We start from the raw sequence: 21,161 nt of genomic DNA, 5'->3' as shown, positions 1-21,161 counted from the left end.
AAAAACACACACCAGTGTCAGTCAGTTTACAGTGTCCCTGATCACTAGCTCACCAGTGTGTAGTGTGATTTAAAAGTGCAGCCAACCACTTGCCACCTATCCCAGTGTCATCAGGGCAGCCAGAAATGGTGTACCTTATCGCTAGTGACACCAGACCAGTATACACCAGCACCAGTATACTGATCACCTTTAATCCAGTGCCAGTGTCAACAAGTCAGTGAAGCCAGCAATACTGTTCTGACTGCTATTCACGTTCATTCATTGTCAGCAGAGTCATTCAAGCCAGAAACAGTGTCCTGATCCTCACCACACCAGTGCCAGTATCAGCAGAGTCAGAGGCCCTAATTGCAGTGAAACCAATAAATGTTGTGCATGTCTGACCCACAGCTACTGAAAGGAGGTTGCCAAAGGAGGTTTGACCAGCTATTCAGGGAAAAGGTTTACTTACTTTTTCATCCAGCACTGTGAATGTTTAATGGGAATGCTCAATAAAGCACAAAAATAAGAATTACTTGTGTGTTATCAGTTTAAACACATTGGGGGAGATTTACTAAAACTGGAGAGTACAAAATCTGGTGCAGCTCTGCATAGAAACCAATCAACTTCCAGGTTTTATCGTCAAAGTTTAAAGTAAGGTGACCTTAATCTGTACCCACTCATCATGTCCTGCTGTACCAGATTGCTGCAATCCCCCACTGTCAGACACCAAAAAGCCGCTGATTTGGGAAGACTGTTGTTACAGGAATTGTTGTGAGATTATCTTCCCTGAAATTAGTAATCTAAAATTGAGCATTCACTGCCCTAGAGAGTGTATAGAGAAATTTGTGTAAAAAAGATCTTTTGGCCCTACGCACTACAGTAACATTGTTCTACCACATATTATGGAAGTTTGTGCAATACATTGAAGTATCCTCCTAGGAAAGCTAGGGGGAGCTAGGTAATTATTTTTTTAGTTAGAGACTGAATAGCAGCCTAGTGTAATAGTCAGAGGGTTCAAATTTGGGTCAGGGCTGAGAAGCTCTGCAGATCAGTTCACTGATACCTCCCCCTGATCTAGAGACTTGGAAAAATCTCTAGAATTCAGTGGGTAGGGGTGTGGTCTGCACTGCTTTGGAGGGGGTCCAGGAGAGGGGTCTACCTACAGGTGGAGGAGCTAGAAGGAAGGATCTCTCAACCTCACCATCCCCTGAGAGAGGACAGCCTCATTATCAGGAAAGGAGCAGCCCAGCATAAGGCCTGAAGGTAGCCACCTACCCACAAGCTTGCAGGAGAGACTGCGTGAGTAATCCCACACCTCCTGGGCCAGACAAGGGGAAAGGGCATTTGGGTGGGAAACCTGAGTAGCCCCCATCTGGGACTGCTGATCTTAAGAGGCAGATTCTGGGTCCTGTTGCCCAGGGATTCCCTCAGGCAGCTGGGTGAAGAGGAGATTTAATCTGGGATCTGAGGAGGTACACCAGGAGAGGCTGATAGCTCTTCAAGAAGTGAAAACCCTTCTGAGCACTTGCACATAGCTCCAGGAAATTGTCCTCAGTTCAACAGTTCATTGGGCATCCCTTGCATCCCTCGTCTCCATCCAAGTTCAAATGCCCTAATAAAATCAATAAATCTAAGTTCAAGGACTGTTTACTGCCTCTGGAGTGCAAGGCTGGAAGGAAATTTGGGTTGCCTGGCTTTGCAGGACTATAGAGGGACACTTCAGCGACTTCTAAAAGGGTAGTGTTACAGCATTACGGTGCCTTTCATTTAGATTAGCACTTCAGTTTAACAACTGCAGTAAGGGGTAATGCAACAATACTGCAGAGTCGCACAACTTACCTGAAGTGTTTTGTGATGTTCTGCTTTACAAAACAGGGTCTTGAACTTTTTTGGTCAGTGATATGTGTTGGCAGCCCATTCCACATAAATGGTATTCGTTAACACAATGCATGTTAAAGTGCGTGCAGTAACGCATCGCAACAGACCACATAGGTCTGACAGGGGCCTTTAGGTCTGATTTCAAAATATAATTTGTTTACCCAGATTCAGGCTTTTATTCTAAGCCAGCTGAGCTTCTACTGCAGACCTAAAAAATATATCAAAATATCCTTCTGACTCCAAGCAGTCTTTGTGATAATGTGGTAATAAATCAAATGGCAGCCAAATGCAACAGATAATCAAATTCATACACATTTAACTCTTTGTCTGTTATACAACAGACTACCTCTGACATGTAACAAAATGTAAATAATAAGTTAAATGATCAGACAGGGAGTAACTGTAACATAAGGTAAGTGTACTGTTAAAGACTACAAAGTAAGTAGTCAGAATAATGCAATGTACACAGTATATTACATAAACCTGACTACTTACTCTGTATGCTCTGCCATATGTTGCATTGTTCTCCCAGCCCAGTCCTGTTGGGTAGATTTACATTTTTTCCTGTCCCATAGTCAAAACAGGAAGTGAGTAGAAATTCCTGCAAACTTGGGGAATCCCTTGGGGACCCACCAGGTCACCAGAACTAGGGTCCCCAATGGAAGATTCCCCCTTTACTTTTATGGAGACAGTCTAAAAATGTTTAACTTATTTTACTTTCACTTTCAATGACAATGGTAAACAGGACAAATAGAGAGGGCGAATCTTCCTAAGGGGGGATGGAGTAGACAGCAATAAAAACTGACAGATGTTCTATTCCATCTCCACTCTATCCAAAAGTAAAAAAATCCCTTTAGTTATACTTTAACACACAAAATAGAGTGCTAGCATCCACCCCCCCCCAAAAAAAGTAAAACTCTTCACCAGTAGGAATGAGCAAAATATATCTGGGTTTGGTGTGAGGTAGTGTTGACAAACATTACTGAAGTCCTGAGAAGAACCCCATTGAAGTCAATAGAAGCCAAATGTTAAAAAACAATAATGGCTATTTTCTAGGCTAATAGGCAAGGAATTGTCAAACAAATATCATGTGAAATTTATTTGACATTAGATTGGCCGTGAAGAGTGATGGTGTAGTATGCCAATGGCTGCCGACTTCCTAACAACCAGCCAGAAGGAAGCTGTAAGAGTTATCAGTGGTAGTAATACTTCTGTTAAATGTATCACTTCTCACTGCCACCAGAAATTCGACATGGCCAAACACCAATTCAATTTGTCTGTTTTTCAAACCACTGAACAAGCAATGTTCGATCTCAACCTGGGCATGGAATGAACCCACAGATTATTCCTTCTCCGCATAAACCCCCTAAAAAAGACAATCCTCCTTAAGTAGTACCTGCCTCATCTCCTTACACATAAATCAGCCCCCTTGCCCCCCTCATTGCACATTACCTTGTTTCCCTCTCTTTTCACACACTATACAGCCCTGCTGCCCCTACTCACATATAATATAGTCCAGAAAACAAACAGCTACTTGTAATATCCTCGTATAGCTTTCTTCTTAGTGAAGTCCAGAGTAGCTCTGGTAACACAGGTGAACCTCTGAAGGGATCCAAGGCCAAGGACAAAGGGCTACTCTGGTAACTTTGTGTTGGGGAGCCTCACATTAGCTGGGTCTCTGGAAGAAGCTGTGTCTGCAAGCCATTTTTGACAGTGGAAGGATGCTCATCTGGCTAAGGATCACTTGCCCAGCTAACTTTACCTCATCAGGTGTGACCTCTCTGAACTGCTGAGGGAAGGAAACTGATGAATTTATCTTCCCAGGTCATGTTCAAAAACCCAAGGAACTGTGGAAAATGAAGTTAAAGGAGCCTGCTTCTGCATCTGAGCATGGTGAGTACCTAAACACACCATGGCATACCATCACATTTGAACTTGCTGTCCTTGCGCATAGTGTACAGGGGTCTCACAAAGTTAGGTCTCTGGGAGCACATTAGGGATTGAGTCTTGGACAAGAAGCAATGTGTCTCCTTCAGAGACGTAAGTGGATGGTGGTTCATAGTGCTCTACAGCAGAAGCATGAACCTTAGCTTGATGATCATTGGGCTGTATAGCATTGTCAGGATCCATGACTTCCCTTAAGAATCTTGGATGTAATGGTGAAGGAGCAGGAGGCAGCCACCATTGAACTGCTGGTTAAAGAGACATTTTTGGCTTACGAACTTGGACAGATTCTTCAAAAGTCCCCTTATCAGCCTCTCCATGGGTCTTGATGGGTTTGAGGAGTTCACAAGGTAGGATTCTCAGTTTTTCTGTCATAGACTTACATGCCTGGAATAGCCTGTAGAAGAGCACCAGAGCCTTTTTATTTTCATTGCTAGCATGCGTCTTCAGGTTGGACTAGTACTCTATCTCAGTCCCATGACCAGTCTTTAATGTGCAACTAAAGGCAAAACTTTTTTTTTTCATTTTGGATAGAGTAAGGGAGAGTTATAACCCCTTTCAGTTTTTTTGCCATCTGTGTCCCATTGAGGAGAGTTCTATTCACTTCCTGTCAAAACAGAAAATGAGAGGAAATCCCTCCAAAGTGTGTCACCAGAACTAATGTCCCCATTAAAAGATTTCCCTAATATCCCTGTTCTGGTGTCAATCCAAAATTTGGAGGTACATCAGGCTGGACAGCGGGCGGAGGCACATCAGGCTGGGCAGCGGGCAGAGATACATCAGGCTGGGCAGTGAGCGGAAGCACATCAGACTGGGCAGCGAGCGGAGGCACATCAGGCTGGGCAGCTGGCAGAGGCACATCAAGCTGGGCAGCTGGCACCAGATCATCAGGCTGGGCAGCGGGCAGAGGCACATCAAGCTGGATAATGGGCATCAGGTCATCAGGCTGGATAACAGAAGGCGGGTTCTCAGACAGCAGGTCGGCCGATTTGGATGCTGGCAGGATGGTACTGGTTGGAAAGAATTTTTGTTTCTTCTTGGGTTTAGTTACTGAAGCACTGTAAGTGAATGCAGGGCTGTAAACGGAGGGAGCAGCTGAAGACAGAGAAGAACTGAAGGATGGAAAAGAAAAGGGAGCAGTTGCTACAGAGGACTTCTTGACTGGGTTAAAGGCAGGGTAGGTGCAGCGAGTGGGAACAGGGTACTGACATGTGGTTGATAGCAGGGCATACAGAGATGCCCGTAGCAAAAATAAGGAAAAGAAAATAGCTCAGGGCAGACATGACAAGGCCAAGAGTGGTTAAAGAAAAGACAAGAAAGGGTTAAAGATAGTTCGAGGTGGGGTTGTAAGGGTGATGGATATTACCTGATTGGCAGCTGGAGGGGTGTAGGTGGGGTCTTCTACACCTTGGGGTGGGGATGGGAGGGTCGTCATTCATCTTTACTTCCCCAAAGGGGGGTCGGTGAACGACGCTATCGATTCGGAGTAGTGTACTGTCTCTTATACGTCTTTTGATGCAGCGGTTTTCTGGGTTCGCAGATATGGGCGCGGGGCTCTCATGGCCAAATCGGATATCAAATCCGCATTTCGGCTGCTGCCAGTGCATCCTGACAGCTTTCGTTTCCTGGGTTGTCATTGGCAGGGCTCGTTTTATGTTGATCAATGCCTTCCCATGGGGTGTTCTATCTCCTGCGTGTTGTTTGAGACGTTCAGTTTGTTCGTGGAGTGGGTAGTGCGGGATGTCTCGGGGATGGATTCCATCATCTATTATTTGGATGATTTTCTCTGTGTGTGTCCGTCAGCTTCCAATGTGTGTGCAGTTCTGATGGCCACTTTGCAACACATTGCAGAGCGTTTCAGGATTCCTCTGGCTTTGGAGAAGATGGAGGGCCCAGCTTTGGTAATGACTTTCCTGGGCATTGTTTTGGATTCAGGCGCGATGGAATGCCGTCTGCCGGAAGATAAGCTGTTGGCCCTCCAGGTTGAAATTCGTGGGGTCTTGGGCAAGCATATGATTCAGCTGCGAGCCTTGCAGTCGTTGTTGGGTAAGCTTAACTTTGCTTGTCGGATCCTACCAATTGGTCGGGTGTTCTGCCGCTAGTTATCGGCGGCAATGGGTTACTTCCCGTTTGCATTTTATTTGCTTGACTCGGGAACATCGAGAGGACTTGCGGATCTAGCACAGTTTTTTGTTTTCCTTTAATGGGCGGTCTCTGTGGATGTCTGGCCCGGTGAGCAATTTTGATCTGGAGTTGTTCACGGATGCGGCGGGTTCTGCAGGCTATGCAGATTTTTTCCGGGGTCAGTGGAGTGCGGCTCCGTGTCCTGCATCCTAGTGTGAGCCAGGTTTTCTTCGCAATCTGGTGCTGTTGGAGCTCTTGCCGGTTGTGTTGGCGGTGGAAGTTTAGGGGGAGTGTTTTCAGAATTTAAAGGTTCGTTTTCACTGTGATAATTTGGGGGTGGTTCAGGTCATCAATTGGGTCTCTGCTTCTTTGCGGCCAGTGATTGGCTTGCTTCGCCATTTAGTGTTGCGTTGCCTTCAGTTGAATGTTTTTCTCTATGCTGTGCATCTCCCTGATGTTGATAACGCTCTGGCTGACGCTTTGTCTCGTTTTCAGTGAGACAAAACGAGACAAAGCGTCAGCCAGAGTGGCTGTGAGAGATTGGCTGGGAGAGATTGCCTTGGGGTTTTCACGGGCTGGATCTGGCGTTCGGTGAGTGAGGTGACGTGGTCTGCTTACTCCAAGGTCTGGCAGGAGTGGCTGGAACTGCTACAACGGGTCGGCAATTGATCTGTGGGGGCCTGAGGTAGGCCTTGCTGTGCTGTACTTTTTGGCGAGGCACTTTGAGCGGGGTATGTCGGCAGTGGCGGTGGATCGCCGGTTGGCTGGTTTGGCCTTTTTCTTTAAGTTACAGGGGTGTCGGGATTTCACAAAGGATTTTTGGGTTCGACAGGCTCTTCGGGGTTACCATAGGGCTCATCGGTGCAGGAATTCGCACCAGACGGTGTTTTTTGAGTTATTGGGGACTTTGTTTGAGCAACTGAGGTGGTTGTGTTCTTCGGACTGTTTGGTGGGCTTGTTTCGGGAGGCCTTTGCAGTGGCTTTTTTTGGGGCATTGCGGAAGGCAAGCTTGTTAGTCTAAATTCGTTCTTGGGGGGTTATTTGTGGATGAGGTCGAGTGCACTGGAAAGTGGGTGGAGGTGCTTGTCCGTTGGTCTAAGACGGACCAGTTGGGTCGTGGTGCGCGGGGTCGGTTCTTTGCTCTTTCTGCTTTGCCAGTGTGACCGGTACATGCAGTTTGAGGTTTTTTATCCCGCCGTCCAGTGGACAAAGGGTCCCTTTTTGTGCATGCTGATTGGTCCCCCTTGTCTCGCTTTCAATTTGTGCCAGTTTTTAGAAAGTGTTTAGCGGCGGCTGGCTTGGATGCGTCTTTGTATGCCTCGCATTCGTTTCGTATCAGGGCTGCTACGGAGGCTGCCCGGTGAGGTTTGTTGGATGCCGTGGTGAAACGTATTGGTAGGTAGGATTAGCATAGATTTCGCCTTTACTTTCCTCCGCATTTGTTGGGCGACTAGGTGGGGGGTCCCATGTTTTCCTTTGGCTTGGTTAGAGTTTTTGTTTGTAGCTCCGGTGTGTCCTTCTGGTTGTATTGGTTGTCCTTTTTTCTTTTCAGGGGGTGCGGTGTGCCTGGTGTGGATCCTTGGTAATTCCTATGTTTTGGGGGGCCAGGCAGGCTGACGTGAGACCTAATGGCAGACAGCTGGGGTTCGTCTAGGCAGTCGGCCTGTGTCCGTTGGATTGGAGTTCCGGGTATGTTGTGAGGTCGTGTGCTCCCTGAGGTGCAGCGTTTTGCTCGCTTGGACAGGCCACCGGATGTACTTTTGCGCCATGCAGGCGGCAATGATTTGGGGGTTAGGTCCATGCGAGAGCTGGTGCGGGACGTCAAGCTGGACTTTCTTCGGTTGCATAGGGAATTTCCGGACATGGTGGTTGTGTGGTCTGACATGGTCGCACTTGGCGTTTGGCTAGATCGGTGGAGCGGCTTAACAAGGTCCATATAAAAGTCAATAAGGAGGTGGGGTGGTTCTTTATCCGCAATGGGGGGCTGGTGGTCCAGCATTTGGAGTTGGAGGTGGATACTTGGCGGTATCTTCGGAGTGATGGGGTACACTTGAACGCAGTAGGGATGGATTTATGGTCCCTGGGTCTACAGGATGGAGTACAGCGGGCCGTTCGGGTGTGGCATGGCACGCATGGGTAAGGGCTGTGGCGGTTGTTGGTCTTTGGAGGCGGTTCTTATTTTGAAAGGTAAAAAATAGTGGTTTGGGACCCATCGGTGGCATGGTTTGCCCGGGGGGCATTCCAGTTAACCAAGGTTTAACTGGAAGGTGGTGGTTCTGCACTGCGGATGGTATGGTTGTCTCTGAGCTGGTGTGTTGTGGCTGGAGGCCCAGTGTAATATGGCTCCGCAGGTGGATATCGGTTCGGTTTTGGTGCCTTCGAAGACCAACAACTCTGACTATGTGTTTCTATTTTAAGGAATGTTTTTGTGTATTTGAAGTTGAAGTGTTAATAAAAGGCCATGTTGGCCATTTCACTCCAATCGGTATTATGTGTTCTTTAATGATAGTTTTATAAGGGGTGGTATGTGAAGAGTGAAATGGTGGTGTAGTGGGTCTTGATTAGCCTCTCTTGTGCACTAGTCAAGAGATGCCCATAGCGAAAAGAAGGAAAAGAAAATAGCGCAAGGCAGACATGATGAGGCCAAGAGTGGTTAACCTGCTTAGCGGTAATCCCGAGTGCAGCTCGGGGTAAAATTTCTATACCAAGAGCAGTAACCCCGAGCTACACTCGGGCTTACCATGCGGCGTTGCTCAGGGGGTCCCTGCAGCACTTACCTTGTCCTTCGCTCCCGCCATGTGTCCCCTGCAGCGTCCCCGGCCATCTCCTCCGGCCGATGCCGGCATCCGGCTTCTGTGTTCCGGTCCCTGTGATGTCGGGACGTACGGGCGCCGGAACTGGCGGGAAATTTGAAATTTTTAAAAAATGTCATTTTTTGCTGTCATTGCTGTTTCAATGCATTTCACATATATTTTTTCCCTACTGCTTTGTCCTGTGCCCTGCCTGCATTTTGAATGCTCTTTCTGCCTTGACACTTAGAAAAGTCCATGTCGTCCAAAAAGCGTCCCTTTACGTCAAAAGCGGTTTTAGAACAGCGATAGTAAATCAGAACCACTTGCAGAATTGAGTGATAATGATCCGTGGGGAAATTCGTCATCAGACACTGAAAACGATTTTGCGACTTTGCTCAGCGATGTGCGAATTTGCCTCTGTATTTCAAATTTCAGTGTTTTTGGTTTGATTATATTATTGAATTAAATTTATTATTATTATATTTTTTTTATTTTTTATGATTATTTATTAAATTATAATTTATGATTTCGTGTTTCAAATTTTATCCTACCCGGGATGTTTAATAGTCTCTTGTTCGTACAGATTTCAGTGAGTTATTCCTAAAAATTACAGCCTACAATAAAAAACTACATATTTCCATGCAAAAAAATGGTACCGCTTTCAGCACAAAAAATCGGAAAGAATCATACCGCCAAGGAGATTAAAGAAAAGACAAGAAAGGGTTAAAGATAGTTTGAGGTGGGGTTGTAAGGGTGATGGATATTACCTGATTGGTAGCTGGGGGGGTGTAAGTGGGGTCTTCTACACCTTGGGGTGGGGATGGGAGGGTCATCATTCATTGAGGCTGGAGACATGAGAGAGAGAGCTTCCCTCCTGCCCTCCCTTGTTTTTCGTGTGGGTATTGTGTTACTCCCGGGGGGGAGATTATTCCAGATCCTGTGCGGTTGTTGGTCTTTGGAGGCGGTACTTATTTTGGAAGGTAAAAAATAATGGTTTGGGACCCATCGGTGGTATGGTGTTCCCGGGGGCATTCCAGTTAATCGAGGTTTAACTGGAAGGTGGTGGTTCTGCATTGCGTATGGTATGGTTGTCTCCGAGCCAGTGCGTTGCAGCTGGAGGCCTAGTGTAACATGGTTCCGCAGGTGGATATTGGTTCGGTTTTGGTGCCTTTGAAGACCAACAACTCTGACTATGTATTTCTGTTTTAAGAAATGTTTTTGTGTATTTCAAGTTGAAGTGTTAATAAAAGGCCGTGTTGGGCATTTTACTCCAATCGGTGTTATGTGTTCTTTAATGATAGTTTATAAGGGGTGGTATGTGTTTCATGTACAGGAATGCAGACAACACAAGATGCTGGTGTGAGGAATCATGTTGTACACAGAACTACATCCAGGTCAGCATAGAACAGGAAACAGGAAGTATAAGGCAATGCAATATTACCATATGCAAGTAGGGTTACAGTATTTGCATAATAACTCTATAACATCTCCCTTTTTTACATTCAATTCAAACCTTATAAACAATTAAACTAAAACAGATCCTGAACAGTCTTGAACATGGCATACTGTGTTACTGGTAGATACACTACAGATTGAGTCTATCTGGTGGTCTTGAAACTCGACCACTACGCAAGACCACAGGGATTTTGCCTGGGGAAATCCGTTCAGCTCCAGAAGGTGTTGATAAGGAGCTACCCTCTTTCCTGGCTGGTGTGTTTGGCAAAGAAGAACTTGACGGGATATGTGGCTGCATTTTGTCATCCTCATTGTATCCCGATATGACAGCAGAGTTCTCTCTGCTTTGAGTATATGGTCCAGTAGGACTCGGGGCATTGAGCACCTCAGGAGGATCACGTGCAGGATGCTCATAGGCTTGTGTGGTGAATCGTTCTGCCCTTCGCAGGTCCACTCGATTGCGGCGGTAAAGACTGCCTTCTACATCCACAAGATATGATCGAGGAGCAACTCTCTGCACACAGGAACCTAGTCTCCAGCGACCGGTCCTGTCACCTGGAAGCGGCTTCATACGGATTGGCTCTCCAATGCTTAGTTCAGGTAAGTCTTTAGCAGACACATCGTATGACAGCTTGGCAATCTGTTTCCTCCACTGCAGTTTTGCCGGGACACCTGTAACCACACAAGGATCAAGTAATATGTTTGCCACAGGCAATGAAGTCTTCAGTCTCCTAGACATCAAGCGCTGTGCAGGACTACTGTCCATGCCTTCAGATGGGGTGTTCCTCCAATGTAGAATGGCCTTCCACGGATCAGTACCATCAAACTTTGCCTTCTTACAAAGATTCTTCACTATCTTGACAGCCGATTCCGCTTTGCCATTTGCTTGCGGGTGCCTCGGGGATGAGGTAACATGCTCGAATCCCCAATCTTTAGCGAACCGTCTGAATTGCTCGCATGCAAATTGAGGTCCATTATCCGAGATTACTCTATCCGGCTGGCCATAACGTGCAAACTGTGCTTTACAACGCTTGATGGTAGTATCAGCAGACAGGTCAGGAAGTAGCTCAATCTCCCAAAAGTCAGAATAGTGATCAACAATTAGTAGAAAATCCTGGCCAGCATAATTCAGCAAGTCCATGCTTACAAGTTGCCAAGGCCGGGTGGGCAGCACATGCGACATCATAGGTTCTTTCTGTTGTGCCTGCGCATATTCATTGCATGCCGAGCAACAGCTAACAAAGTCTCTAATCTCATTCTGCATGTTGGGCCAGTATAGGGTATCACGTGCTTGCCTATAGCATGCTTCTCCGCCAATGTGACTGGCATGAATACGAGTCAGCATCTCTGATCTTAAAGATTTAGGAATGATGACCCTTGGCCCCTTGTACAGTATACCATCCTGAATGGCGATTTCATCTCTGAAAGTCCAATATTCTCTCACAAGTAATGGCACTTCCAACTTGGAATCAGGCCAACCATTCAGAACAACATATTTAAGAGCCTGCAAACTCTCATCAGTTTCAGTGTGCTGTTTTATCTGAAGCAATCGCTGGTCCGTGACGTTTAAATAGTCTGAATGATTAATCTGTGACAGGACATCCAGGTCCCGTTGAACATTACAAACTGTGTGTTGTGCATACTCAGGTGTACCACATGCTGCTGTAGCTCTGCTAAGAGTGTCACTAATGTACATTTCAGGACCAGGTTTATAGACAACATTTAGGCAGTAGTTTTGTAATGTGAGCAACATGCTCTGTAGACGTTTGGGTGCACGCAAAAGGGGTTTCTTGAAAATAGAAATCAGAGGTTTATGGTCAGTTTCTGCCGTGATCTCGTCGCGCCCATAGAGGTAGTGATGAAAGCGCTGGCAGGCAAACACTATACTCAGACACTCTTTTTCTATTTGTGCGTAGTTTTGTTCCGTAAGAGTCAGTGCCCTTGAAGCAAAAGCGATAGGCTGGCCAGCTTGCAATAGGCAACACCCAAGTCCAGTTTTGCTTGCATCACTTTGAATAGTTACAGGTTTTGTAACGTCATAGTACTTCAGGACAGGTGTGTCCGTGACCAAGCGTTTGATGTCCTGCACTGCATTTTCATGCTTAGGAAGCCAATGCCAAACAGCGTCCTTGTCCAGAAGCCTTCTCAATGGCTCGCAGACCTCAGAGAGGTGTGGTAGGAATTTTGCTAGGTAGGTAACAAATCCAATGAAGCGTTGCAGGGATTTCACATTTACTGGCTGCGGCATATCTAGTATGGCTCTGATTTTTTCTGGGTCAGCCTTCAAACCCTCCCAGGTTAGAATGTGTCCATGAAAGCGGACCTCTTTGACCTTGAATTGCAGTTTTTTCATGCCAAGTCTCAATTTTACCTGCCTACAACGATTCATCAGTTCCAGCAGTTTGCCATCATGATCTTGCTCTGCTTCCTCATCTGTGTCCCCACAGCAAACCACAAGGATGTCATCAGCTATTGGTTCAATACCACTGAGTCCAGCCAATAGTTCATGTTGTTTACGTTGATACACCTCTGGTGCAACTGATACTCCAAAAGGCAGTTTGAGCCATCTTTTCCTGCCCCACGGAGTCCAGAAGGTTGTCATGTAACTACTTGCATCATCCAACTTACACTGTAAAAATGCATCCCGGGCATCAACAAGTGTGAACAGACGTGCCTTTGGCAGCTTGTACAAAACATCCTCGAGAGTTGGCATGATGTAGTGAGATCGTCTCAGTGCCATATTTAAGAATTTGGGATCTATGCATATTCGTAGCTTATTTGGCTTCCTTACAATCACCATGTTACTTATCCAGTCAGTTGGGTCACTCACTGGTGCCAAGTGTCCATTGGCCTCATACTGGTCAAGCTGTGCCTTAACTGCTTGTTTTAATGCCACCGGCACATTGCGTGGTGCACATTGGACTGGAGGGACACTCACATCAAGGTCGAAATGAACTTCCCCTGGTACAGATTCCACTGGCCCAGTAAACACATCACTAAATTCCTTTAGCAGCAGTTGTTTTGTCAAGGGCCCCTTGGATAGATTGTCCATCACATTAAGCTCTGCAGGGACGGAGAAACGTATCAGCCCTAGACGCTCACAGGTTGAGCCAGACAACAGTGGCTTTTGGCAGGCTTCCACAATTTCAAACTCCAGCTTGTGTGTTAGTCCACGTATGGCACATTCTGTCTTGAAGAGCCCTAGAGATTTCATAATCGCACCTGAATATAACTTTAACTTGGTGTCACTTGGCAGTAGACGTGCTTCTGGTGCTAACACCATTTTGTCTCTTAAGCACATTACATCACAAGTTGCTCCTGAATCGAGCTGGCAGGATTGGGGCTTATTATTTAAATGTAAAGTGACAAACCATTTCTTTCCTCTGGATTGCACAGTGCCGATCAATTCACTGCTGTATATAACTTCAGTGGTGTGTGTCTCTTCTTCATATGTGGATGTGTTCTCCACATTGTGTAATTTGCCTATTGATGGCCGTCGTTTACTTGACAAACAAACGTTAGCAAAATGGTTTGTTCTTCCACAAGACTTACAAGACTTCCCATAAGCTGGACACTGCTCTTTAATTCTTTGATGCACAGTCCCACAGTATTTGCAAGCTGTAGGGTTGGCAGTATTAGTGCTCATCAGGCGGCGTTGCTGAAGTTTGTTTATGTTGCGATGCTGCATTGCAATGTTTATGCTGTCAGTCTGCTGTCTGTCCTGTTCCATAACTTTCAGACGTCTGTCAGTGAGCTCTGCTGTACGGCACGTCTCAATGGCTGTGTGTAGAGTTAACTCATGTTCTCTTAGGAGGCGCCTGCGTGTGCTCTCGCTAGCAATACCAAGAACAATTTTGTCCCTTATCAATTCGTCTCTGAGTGTACCATATTCACAAGTTGCTGCCTTTTCTCTCAAGCGTGTAACAAAGTTATCAAAAGATTCTCCCTCTTCTTGTTTGCAGCATCCAAACACATACCTTTCATAAATGACATTTTTAGCAGGTTTGAAATAAGCTTCCAGTGCATTTAGAATGGCTGTAACATTGTGTTGCTGATCTGCTGTGAGGGTCAGATTGTGTTTATACACATGCCTGCATTCACTGCCCATGACTCTTCTCAGGGTTGCTGCCTGCACTACTGCAGATTTCTCATTCAAGCCTGTAGCCAGAGAATAATCTTCAAATTCAGCTCTGAAACATTCCCAATTGCTGCTCCAATCCCCACTCATTGTCATCCCCTCTGGGGGAGGTATGCAATTCATAGCAGTCATATTGTCAGTAAGCCTCTGAGCTATCAAATATCAGAAAGTCCTCAGTCTCAGGCTGTAGTTCACAAACCTGTGTTTCCCAAAGCTGCTGTGCTCCAAACAAGAGGCTCAGTCCTGATTCAAGTCACTTCTGACACCATGTTTCATGTACAGGAATGCAGACAACACAAGATGCTGGTGTGAGGAATCATGTTGTACACAGAACTACATCCAGGTCAGCATAGAACAGGAAACAGGAAGTATAAGGCAATGCAATATTACCATATGCAAGTAGGGTCACAGTATTTGCATAATAACTCTATAACAGTATGTGAAGAGTGAAATTGTGGTGTAGTGGGTTTTGATTAGCCTATCTTTTGTGCACTAGTCATGGGCTGTAACTGTGGGAGCTGTGGGGAATGAAGGAAGAGAGCTTGAGAAAGTAATGATTAGAAGCAGGACTGGGTTGTTGCAAGCTGACTGAGGCTGGGTGCAACAAATCTGACCATGTCTGTAGTACTGGTTGAACAAAGCTCAGCTTACACATAGAATGTCTGAGCATAGACTGCACTGCGTTTATACAATCAACTAGCACATGTTGTGAACATGCTGAATAATGCTCAAAGAAGCAATCCGGATCATCCTCCAACAACCATACCAGTGATTCTTCTTGATCCATACTGAAGGGCGGAGAAAAGTTATCCCTGCTTTCAGGGGTACTGGACAGAGCCAATTCAGCACAAGCCTGAATCAATGGCTGCACCTCAGAAAACACCCTGCCCTGATCAACTAAAGAATGAGCTACCCACATGCACTCTAGCAGCTGATCCCTGGCATACTCCTTCAGAATCTGATAGCAGTATTCTCTGTCCTCTATTACTAGCAGAGACAAGTACACAACCTCCTCAGGATGCATCCTTCACAAACAGCAAACCAAGATGGCTTCCCTGTGCAGCCACTTCTGGTCAGGACTGGCCTTGGTGTTATGTCAATAATCCGGATATGACCAGAGATGTGTGGACTGACACAGGGAATATCAGGCTTCAGGAGCAATGTAAATAATATAATTTATTTGTGAGACACATCAATATACAAAAGCACAGTGCAAGCAACAACCAATTAACAAAACCTTTACCCAATATATACAGAACAAAAGAGTAGTCAGGGCTAGCCGGGGTCATACACAGTTGATCAAGCATGGGGCGCAAAGAGGCAGACAGGAAACAGAGCAGATCACAGGAACAGTAACATGTAGCAGGGAGCAGGGAAACAGGTTATCACAGGCACATGGGAACAAAACACCAAGGCACTGGTTACAGGCATGATTGCTGCTTAAATATACCTCCTGCAATCAGCCTCAGGTGATGGCTTGATTGCAGGAGGTGAGATCCTGGTTGCTAAAAGGCACTCACTGGTAAGAACCAGTACTGCAGTCCATAGAGCAGGTGAGCCACAGCACCACCAGCAGTGAGCTCTTTCCTGACAGAGCTTTCGAGTCGAGGGAGACTGATGGGCGTAGTATATGAACGAACACTGATAATATCCTGCCTGCCCCAGAAAGATTCTGACTTTGGTCAAGCTTTTTGGGGGTCATCCATTCCTGCATTGGAATTGGGTAGTATGACTTGTCTGGGGATGACCTGTCCTAGGAATTCAATCTCATGTTTGTATAGATGGCACTTCTTGGATTTGAAAGTCAGCCCATGCTGATGTACCTGGACAAACACAGCATTTAAGATAGTCCTTGAATCTGGCAGAAAACATAACTACATCATCTAGACAGATCAGGAAACTATCCAGGTTCATGTGCCCAAGGCAGTGTGATGTCATCCTCAGGAATTGCTCAACCCGAAGAGCATCCTTTTGAGCTAGCAAAACCCTGTTGGATTAAGGAAAGTAGTCTCTGGATGGTCTTGGTGACAGGGAACTGCCAATACCTGCTTATGAAATCGAGCGTGGAGAACATTTTGGCCTGTTGTAGGGTAGCAAGGGAATCCTCGATCCATAGAAGATGAAAGATGTCCCCCAAAACTTAAGGGGACAATGGCCTCCTTCCCAGGTCCCTGATATGGTGAATTTGGGGTTCTGAGGGGGAGTACTTATTGGAATATGGAATCCACAGATATCCACCCCCCCCCCCACCCCCATGAAAAGGAGTAAGACATACATAGTACCCCTGGTTATTTATTCACAAAAAATGGTGGACAGTAAATAAGCCTGCAGCACATTTGACAAAGTCCTTTATTTAAAAAAGCCAAATTAAAAATGGATTGTATGGGATAGTATGGGATAGTAGGATGGGTAGTCCATCATCAATCACGTCATCCAGTAATGTAGAACTAGGTCAATTATCATCAGTGATGTCCACCACACGAACCTCCAACATGATGTGCTTTCAGTGGACTCTCATCATGAATAACATTTTACAAATCTGCAGATGAATGTAAACAAAGATGCAGGGTGATTTTTTTAATTTTGTGTTCTTTGCATGCACCCTCAGTTGTTATGGTGTCTTTGGTTTTATGGCCCACATACCATACTTAGTTGATAGGACACAGTGTCCTAGCAACCAACAAGGGCCCTGAGCAGGAGGCTGTCACATTTAGTGGCAGTAATAAAACTGCCAATAAAAGAGATCCATGGCCAAACCTTTTTTGATCAAACCTCTTATGTGGGTTACAACAGTGCATTTGCTTTTGGTCTCCTGTGACATCACAGACCCACTCCAGACTAGAGAATATCCCAACAATAATGTTGGGATCCACCACATTTCTGACCAGCAGCTGGTTCAACCTCTCAGCACGCAGCGGAGAGCCTGAGCCAGCTGCTCCTGCCCTCTCTGCTGCCTGGCACTCCAGAGAGCTCTGAAGGGGCAGAGAACAGCATGGTAACTGACAGTCACTGCTCTGTACTTAGAGCAGACCCAAGAACTGAGCAATCCGTGGTCATATGATTGCTCAGTTCTCGGGCTTAGAGGCAGCAGGGGACAGCTGCAGCATAGGACCAATTCTACAGTCATATAGTTGAGTATAGATGTTTGTTTTTTTCACTTCCCACATTTCTCCTTTAAACAACTGACTTCCTGCACAGCCAAAGGTTCGTTTTAGTGGCTATTTAGTTTGCCCATTCTGTGAACACTCTTCTTCTGGGAGATGCAGAGTTAACCTTCTTACTTCTTACTCTGGGACATTTATTGGCTAGTTGGCCTGCCTAGTGGGCAGAATCCCATACAAACGGATCAGACCCCTAGACTCTTGACCCAATTACCTATATCCTGAGCTGGCTATGTGTATTTGAGCAATTTTTATCAGCATGACTCCTGCCAGGAACAAGAACAGAGGGCTCATTTATGCAGTTGTAGGTTCCCTGATTCCCTCTGGAGTAGTACCGTCAACCTACATGGAAGGATCATCAGCCTTTCTTTAACTGAAAGTTGCATATTTAATGGGGTTTAAAACAACTTTTGAATTTATATTAAATTGCAATATATCGGGGGATATTTACTAAAACTGGTACACACAGAACCTGGTACATAGTTGAACAAGCTGTAGTTAGACCTGATTGGTTATTATGCACAGCTGCACCAGATTCTGTGCACCACCAAAAATCAATATTGTAACACAACTGGAGTGCTGGCAGAGGTGACATTCTACCATAAAGTTAACAGAGCTGGCAGTCAAGGTGTTAAACTTCAAAACGTTATATTTTACAAAATCTGAAAGTTTGTGTATTAATTTTCATGGCATACACAAAAAAGAGTGCATCTAAAAGCAAAGCTATAGCAGTTGTAAGTAAATACAGCTGTCCAGTGGAAGGTAGATTTCAGGAAGGGAAACAGACTGGAAAGAGGTTAAGATAAGTGTTTTCAAATCTAATGTAGGCTTATGAAAATGTAAGTGGAAATCTGTCAAAGCTCAGCGCTAGCATGACAAATTTAAAGATAGAGCTGGTAACCTGGAGGCAAATGTTACATACTGCAGAGTATATGATGTAGAACGAAATTTCTGGGAACTGAAACCATATATTATAGAAGGTCAAGTAGCCAAAAGCATATTTTATTAATGCAGCTTTGGTTGACACAAAATTTAACATATTGCTCTTGTCTATTTCCATAAAGTAATGCACAAAAACTTGCAATTGTAAACTGTTAGTACGTACTGAATCCAGGACCCATTTAGATGAGATGGAACATCTGCATATTCTCTTGCAAGAGATTGTGCCTGTGTACAGTAATAAAAGTTTAGGTTTCTGGAATTCTGTTTAACATGCAGTATTTACAATACAGTCCCTAAAGCACTTCCAAAATGTTATAGCCGTTTTAATACAGTGGCCTGTTCTGTTTTTAGAATGTACTCTTATTCCCCACCTACTGAAAATGGACAAAGATTTTATCAGGTGGGTAGGATACACAAGATACATCTGTTGATGTCAGTCAATGTGTGGGCCATCACTGTTAAAGCATCAATGTCCTATGGTAAACATACTTTATTCTTGTTTGTCTGTGGAAGCAGCACAGAGAATGTTTCTGATTTCTCAAGAAACACTAGACTTGGTGTACCCACCCTGGCAGAGACATGAGGGCCAAGAGTGCTGAACGCATGCACTTAAGGGAGCCTTTCCTACCAATGCCAAGCAAGTGGACCCTCCTCCATTAGGCCACAACTCATTCCCAACCAGAATCGGTTGAAATATCTTTACTTCCCCAGGTATTGGCCATTTAGCATAAGCAGCATTGGATAAGGAAACAGATACCCATTTCCATTTTTGCGAGGCATTTACTTAATTCTTAGTAACAATACATGAATATCCAAAGTTACATCTCACAAGTCCAAATATATGCCAAGTAAATCCACAGATATGGTAATGGCACAAAAAGCATAGTGCCAGTAATATTAGAAAGGAAAGGTGGCTGTACTCACAAATCCCAGTTCCCTATAAGGTACAAGTGACCAACGTCACATCATTGCTGTTTCCTTCCTTGGGGTCTCATGTTTTCCCCAAGGGGGAGAGTAGGCTAGAACACAGTCCTCTACATGATTTTGTCTCTGTGTCTCTTCTCAAGACCCCTGACTCTGCCCCCCTGGTCCTTCTATCTCCTCCTAGGGAGCATAGTTGAAAGACATAGTAACCCCTGGCAGGACTACCCAAAAGGGAACTCAGATAATTGCACAATGTCAAAACCAGGGTGAACAGGGTGATGCCTGCAAAGACTACAACAGGCATCCTCCCTGATATATACAATAGGGTCCTGACATCCTGTTACAAGAGGATGCTGGTTGTAATGTTTGTTGCCATGGATACCAAAAGTCTCCTAAGCCAGGCCAATAAAAAGATGCTGTTTACACCTGAGGTCTGTTTTTCCTGTACCACTTTTATAGGTTAGACGGAGGAGAAGTACATATTTAATTTTTTATGCAAAAACCACCGCTTTCATTTAAGCCTGGTTATTTTTCTTGTTCAAAATTATATAACATTTAGTATATAGTCCCCCTATTCTTCCGAAATGAACAAAAGGGACACATTTGGTCTCAGCAGTATCAAACGCTTTTCCAACAATATGTCAAATTGTAAGCAGTAGAAGTTTGTTTAGCTTTACTTATACTGTCACGCATAAAAAAACTGATTATAGACTGCACATTATCAAGAGTTATAGAAGGATATACAAATTTGGAAAATATGGCAAAACACACTTTTTTAATTTATCTAATCCATTCATAGTGATCATGTCACGGATGGAAATCCATTCTCACTAAAGGCATACTGGCTGACCAGAACCTGGTGTTATCAGCTGAGCCTAGATGGTGGTTTAGGTCACAGAGAAGCCACAAATAGCATTCTGGAGTCGCAGAGAGGCAAAAAACAATGCAGGGACTGGATTCCCAATAGCACTGAAGAATATGGCATCAGAGTGCCTGATCATTCTGCAAGGTAAAAGACCTTGGAAGGATCAAGGTGTAGGCTCTAAAGAGTCACCAAGACTTTGCCAGAATCTCCCCAAGGGGTGATGGGTTTTGCTGCTGATGACTTCTATGTTGAGGCCCTTGGACTTTTCCAAGAAAGCAGCTACCAGACACCAAGTACAGATATACAGGAATGAGTCTCACACAACACTGGGGTGCTCACTAGGAGTAATAATAGCTAGTCTCTCGTAGCAATGGAATAATGAGTCAAGTCTGGAGAGTACAGGAGACACACAAGTGAAAGGAGACTGGATGCAGGCTGGAGTGCTCAAAGAATCGCATGTAAGGTACTGGTAACCAGTTACTGGAAGGAACACACTAGGAATCACACAGTTAAGAGGCAGGTTGCCGACTGGAATACACAGGGAGACACAGAGGTGAAGGAAGACTGGAAGCTGGCTGGTGTGCACAAGAAAGCCACTGTACAGGCATGCTGGCTACAGGCTAGAATGCACTAAAAAGTTAGTTTTTATACCTACCTTACCCCCATCATATTGTCCATATCCCTGAACAATATCACCATCCTTCCTACAATATTGCTGGAGAATGCAGAATAGGGATGAGTTCAGGCTTGTTTGGATACTAGTCCGAACCCACCTAAGCTTTTCCTTGAGGAAGGTGTCACTACACAAAACCAATCATAAACAGCTGTGCATCATTTCCTGCTCATATATGTACACGTCCCTTGTATACGTGTGGCTACAGGGCAAGTAGTGCCTCAACCACTTATGACTAGCTTTGTGCAGTGACATTTTCTTGGAAGGACGCTCATCTCTAATGCAG

This window comes from Staurois parvus, unplaced genomic scaffold, assembly GCF_062004578.1.
Source record: "Staurois parvus isolate SC_StPar_1 unplaced genomic scaffold, SC_StPar_1.0 ptg000613l, whole genome shotgun sequence".
In the NCBI taxonomy this organism is placed as follows: domain Eukaryota; kingdom Metazoa; phylum Chordata; class Amphibia; order Anura; family Ranidae; genus Staurois; species Staurois parvus.
This window is presented reverse-complemented; position numbering follows the sequence as displayed.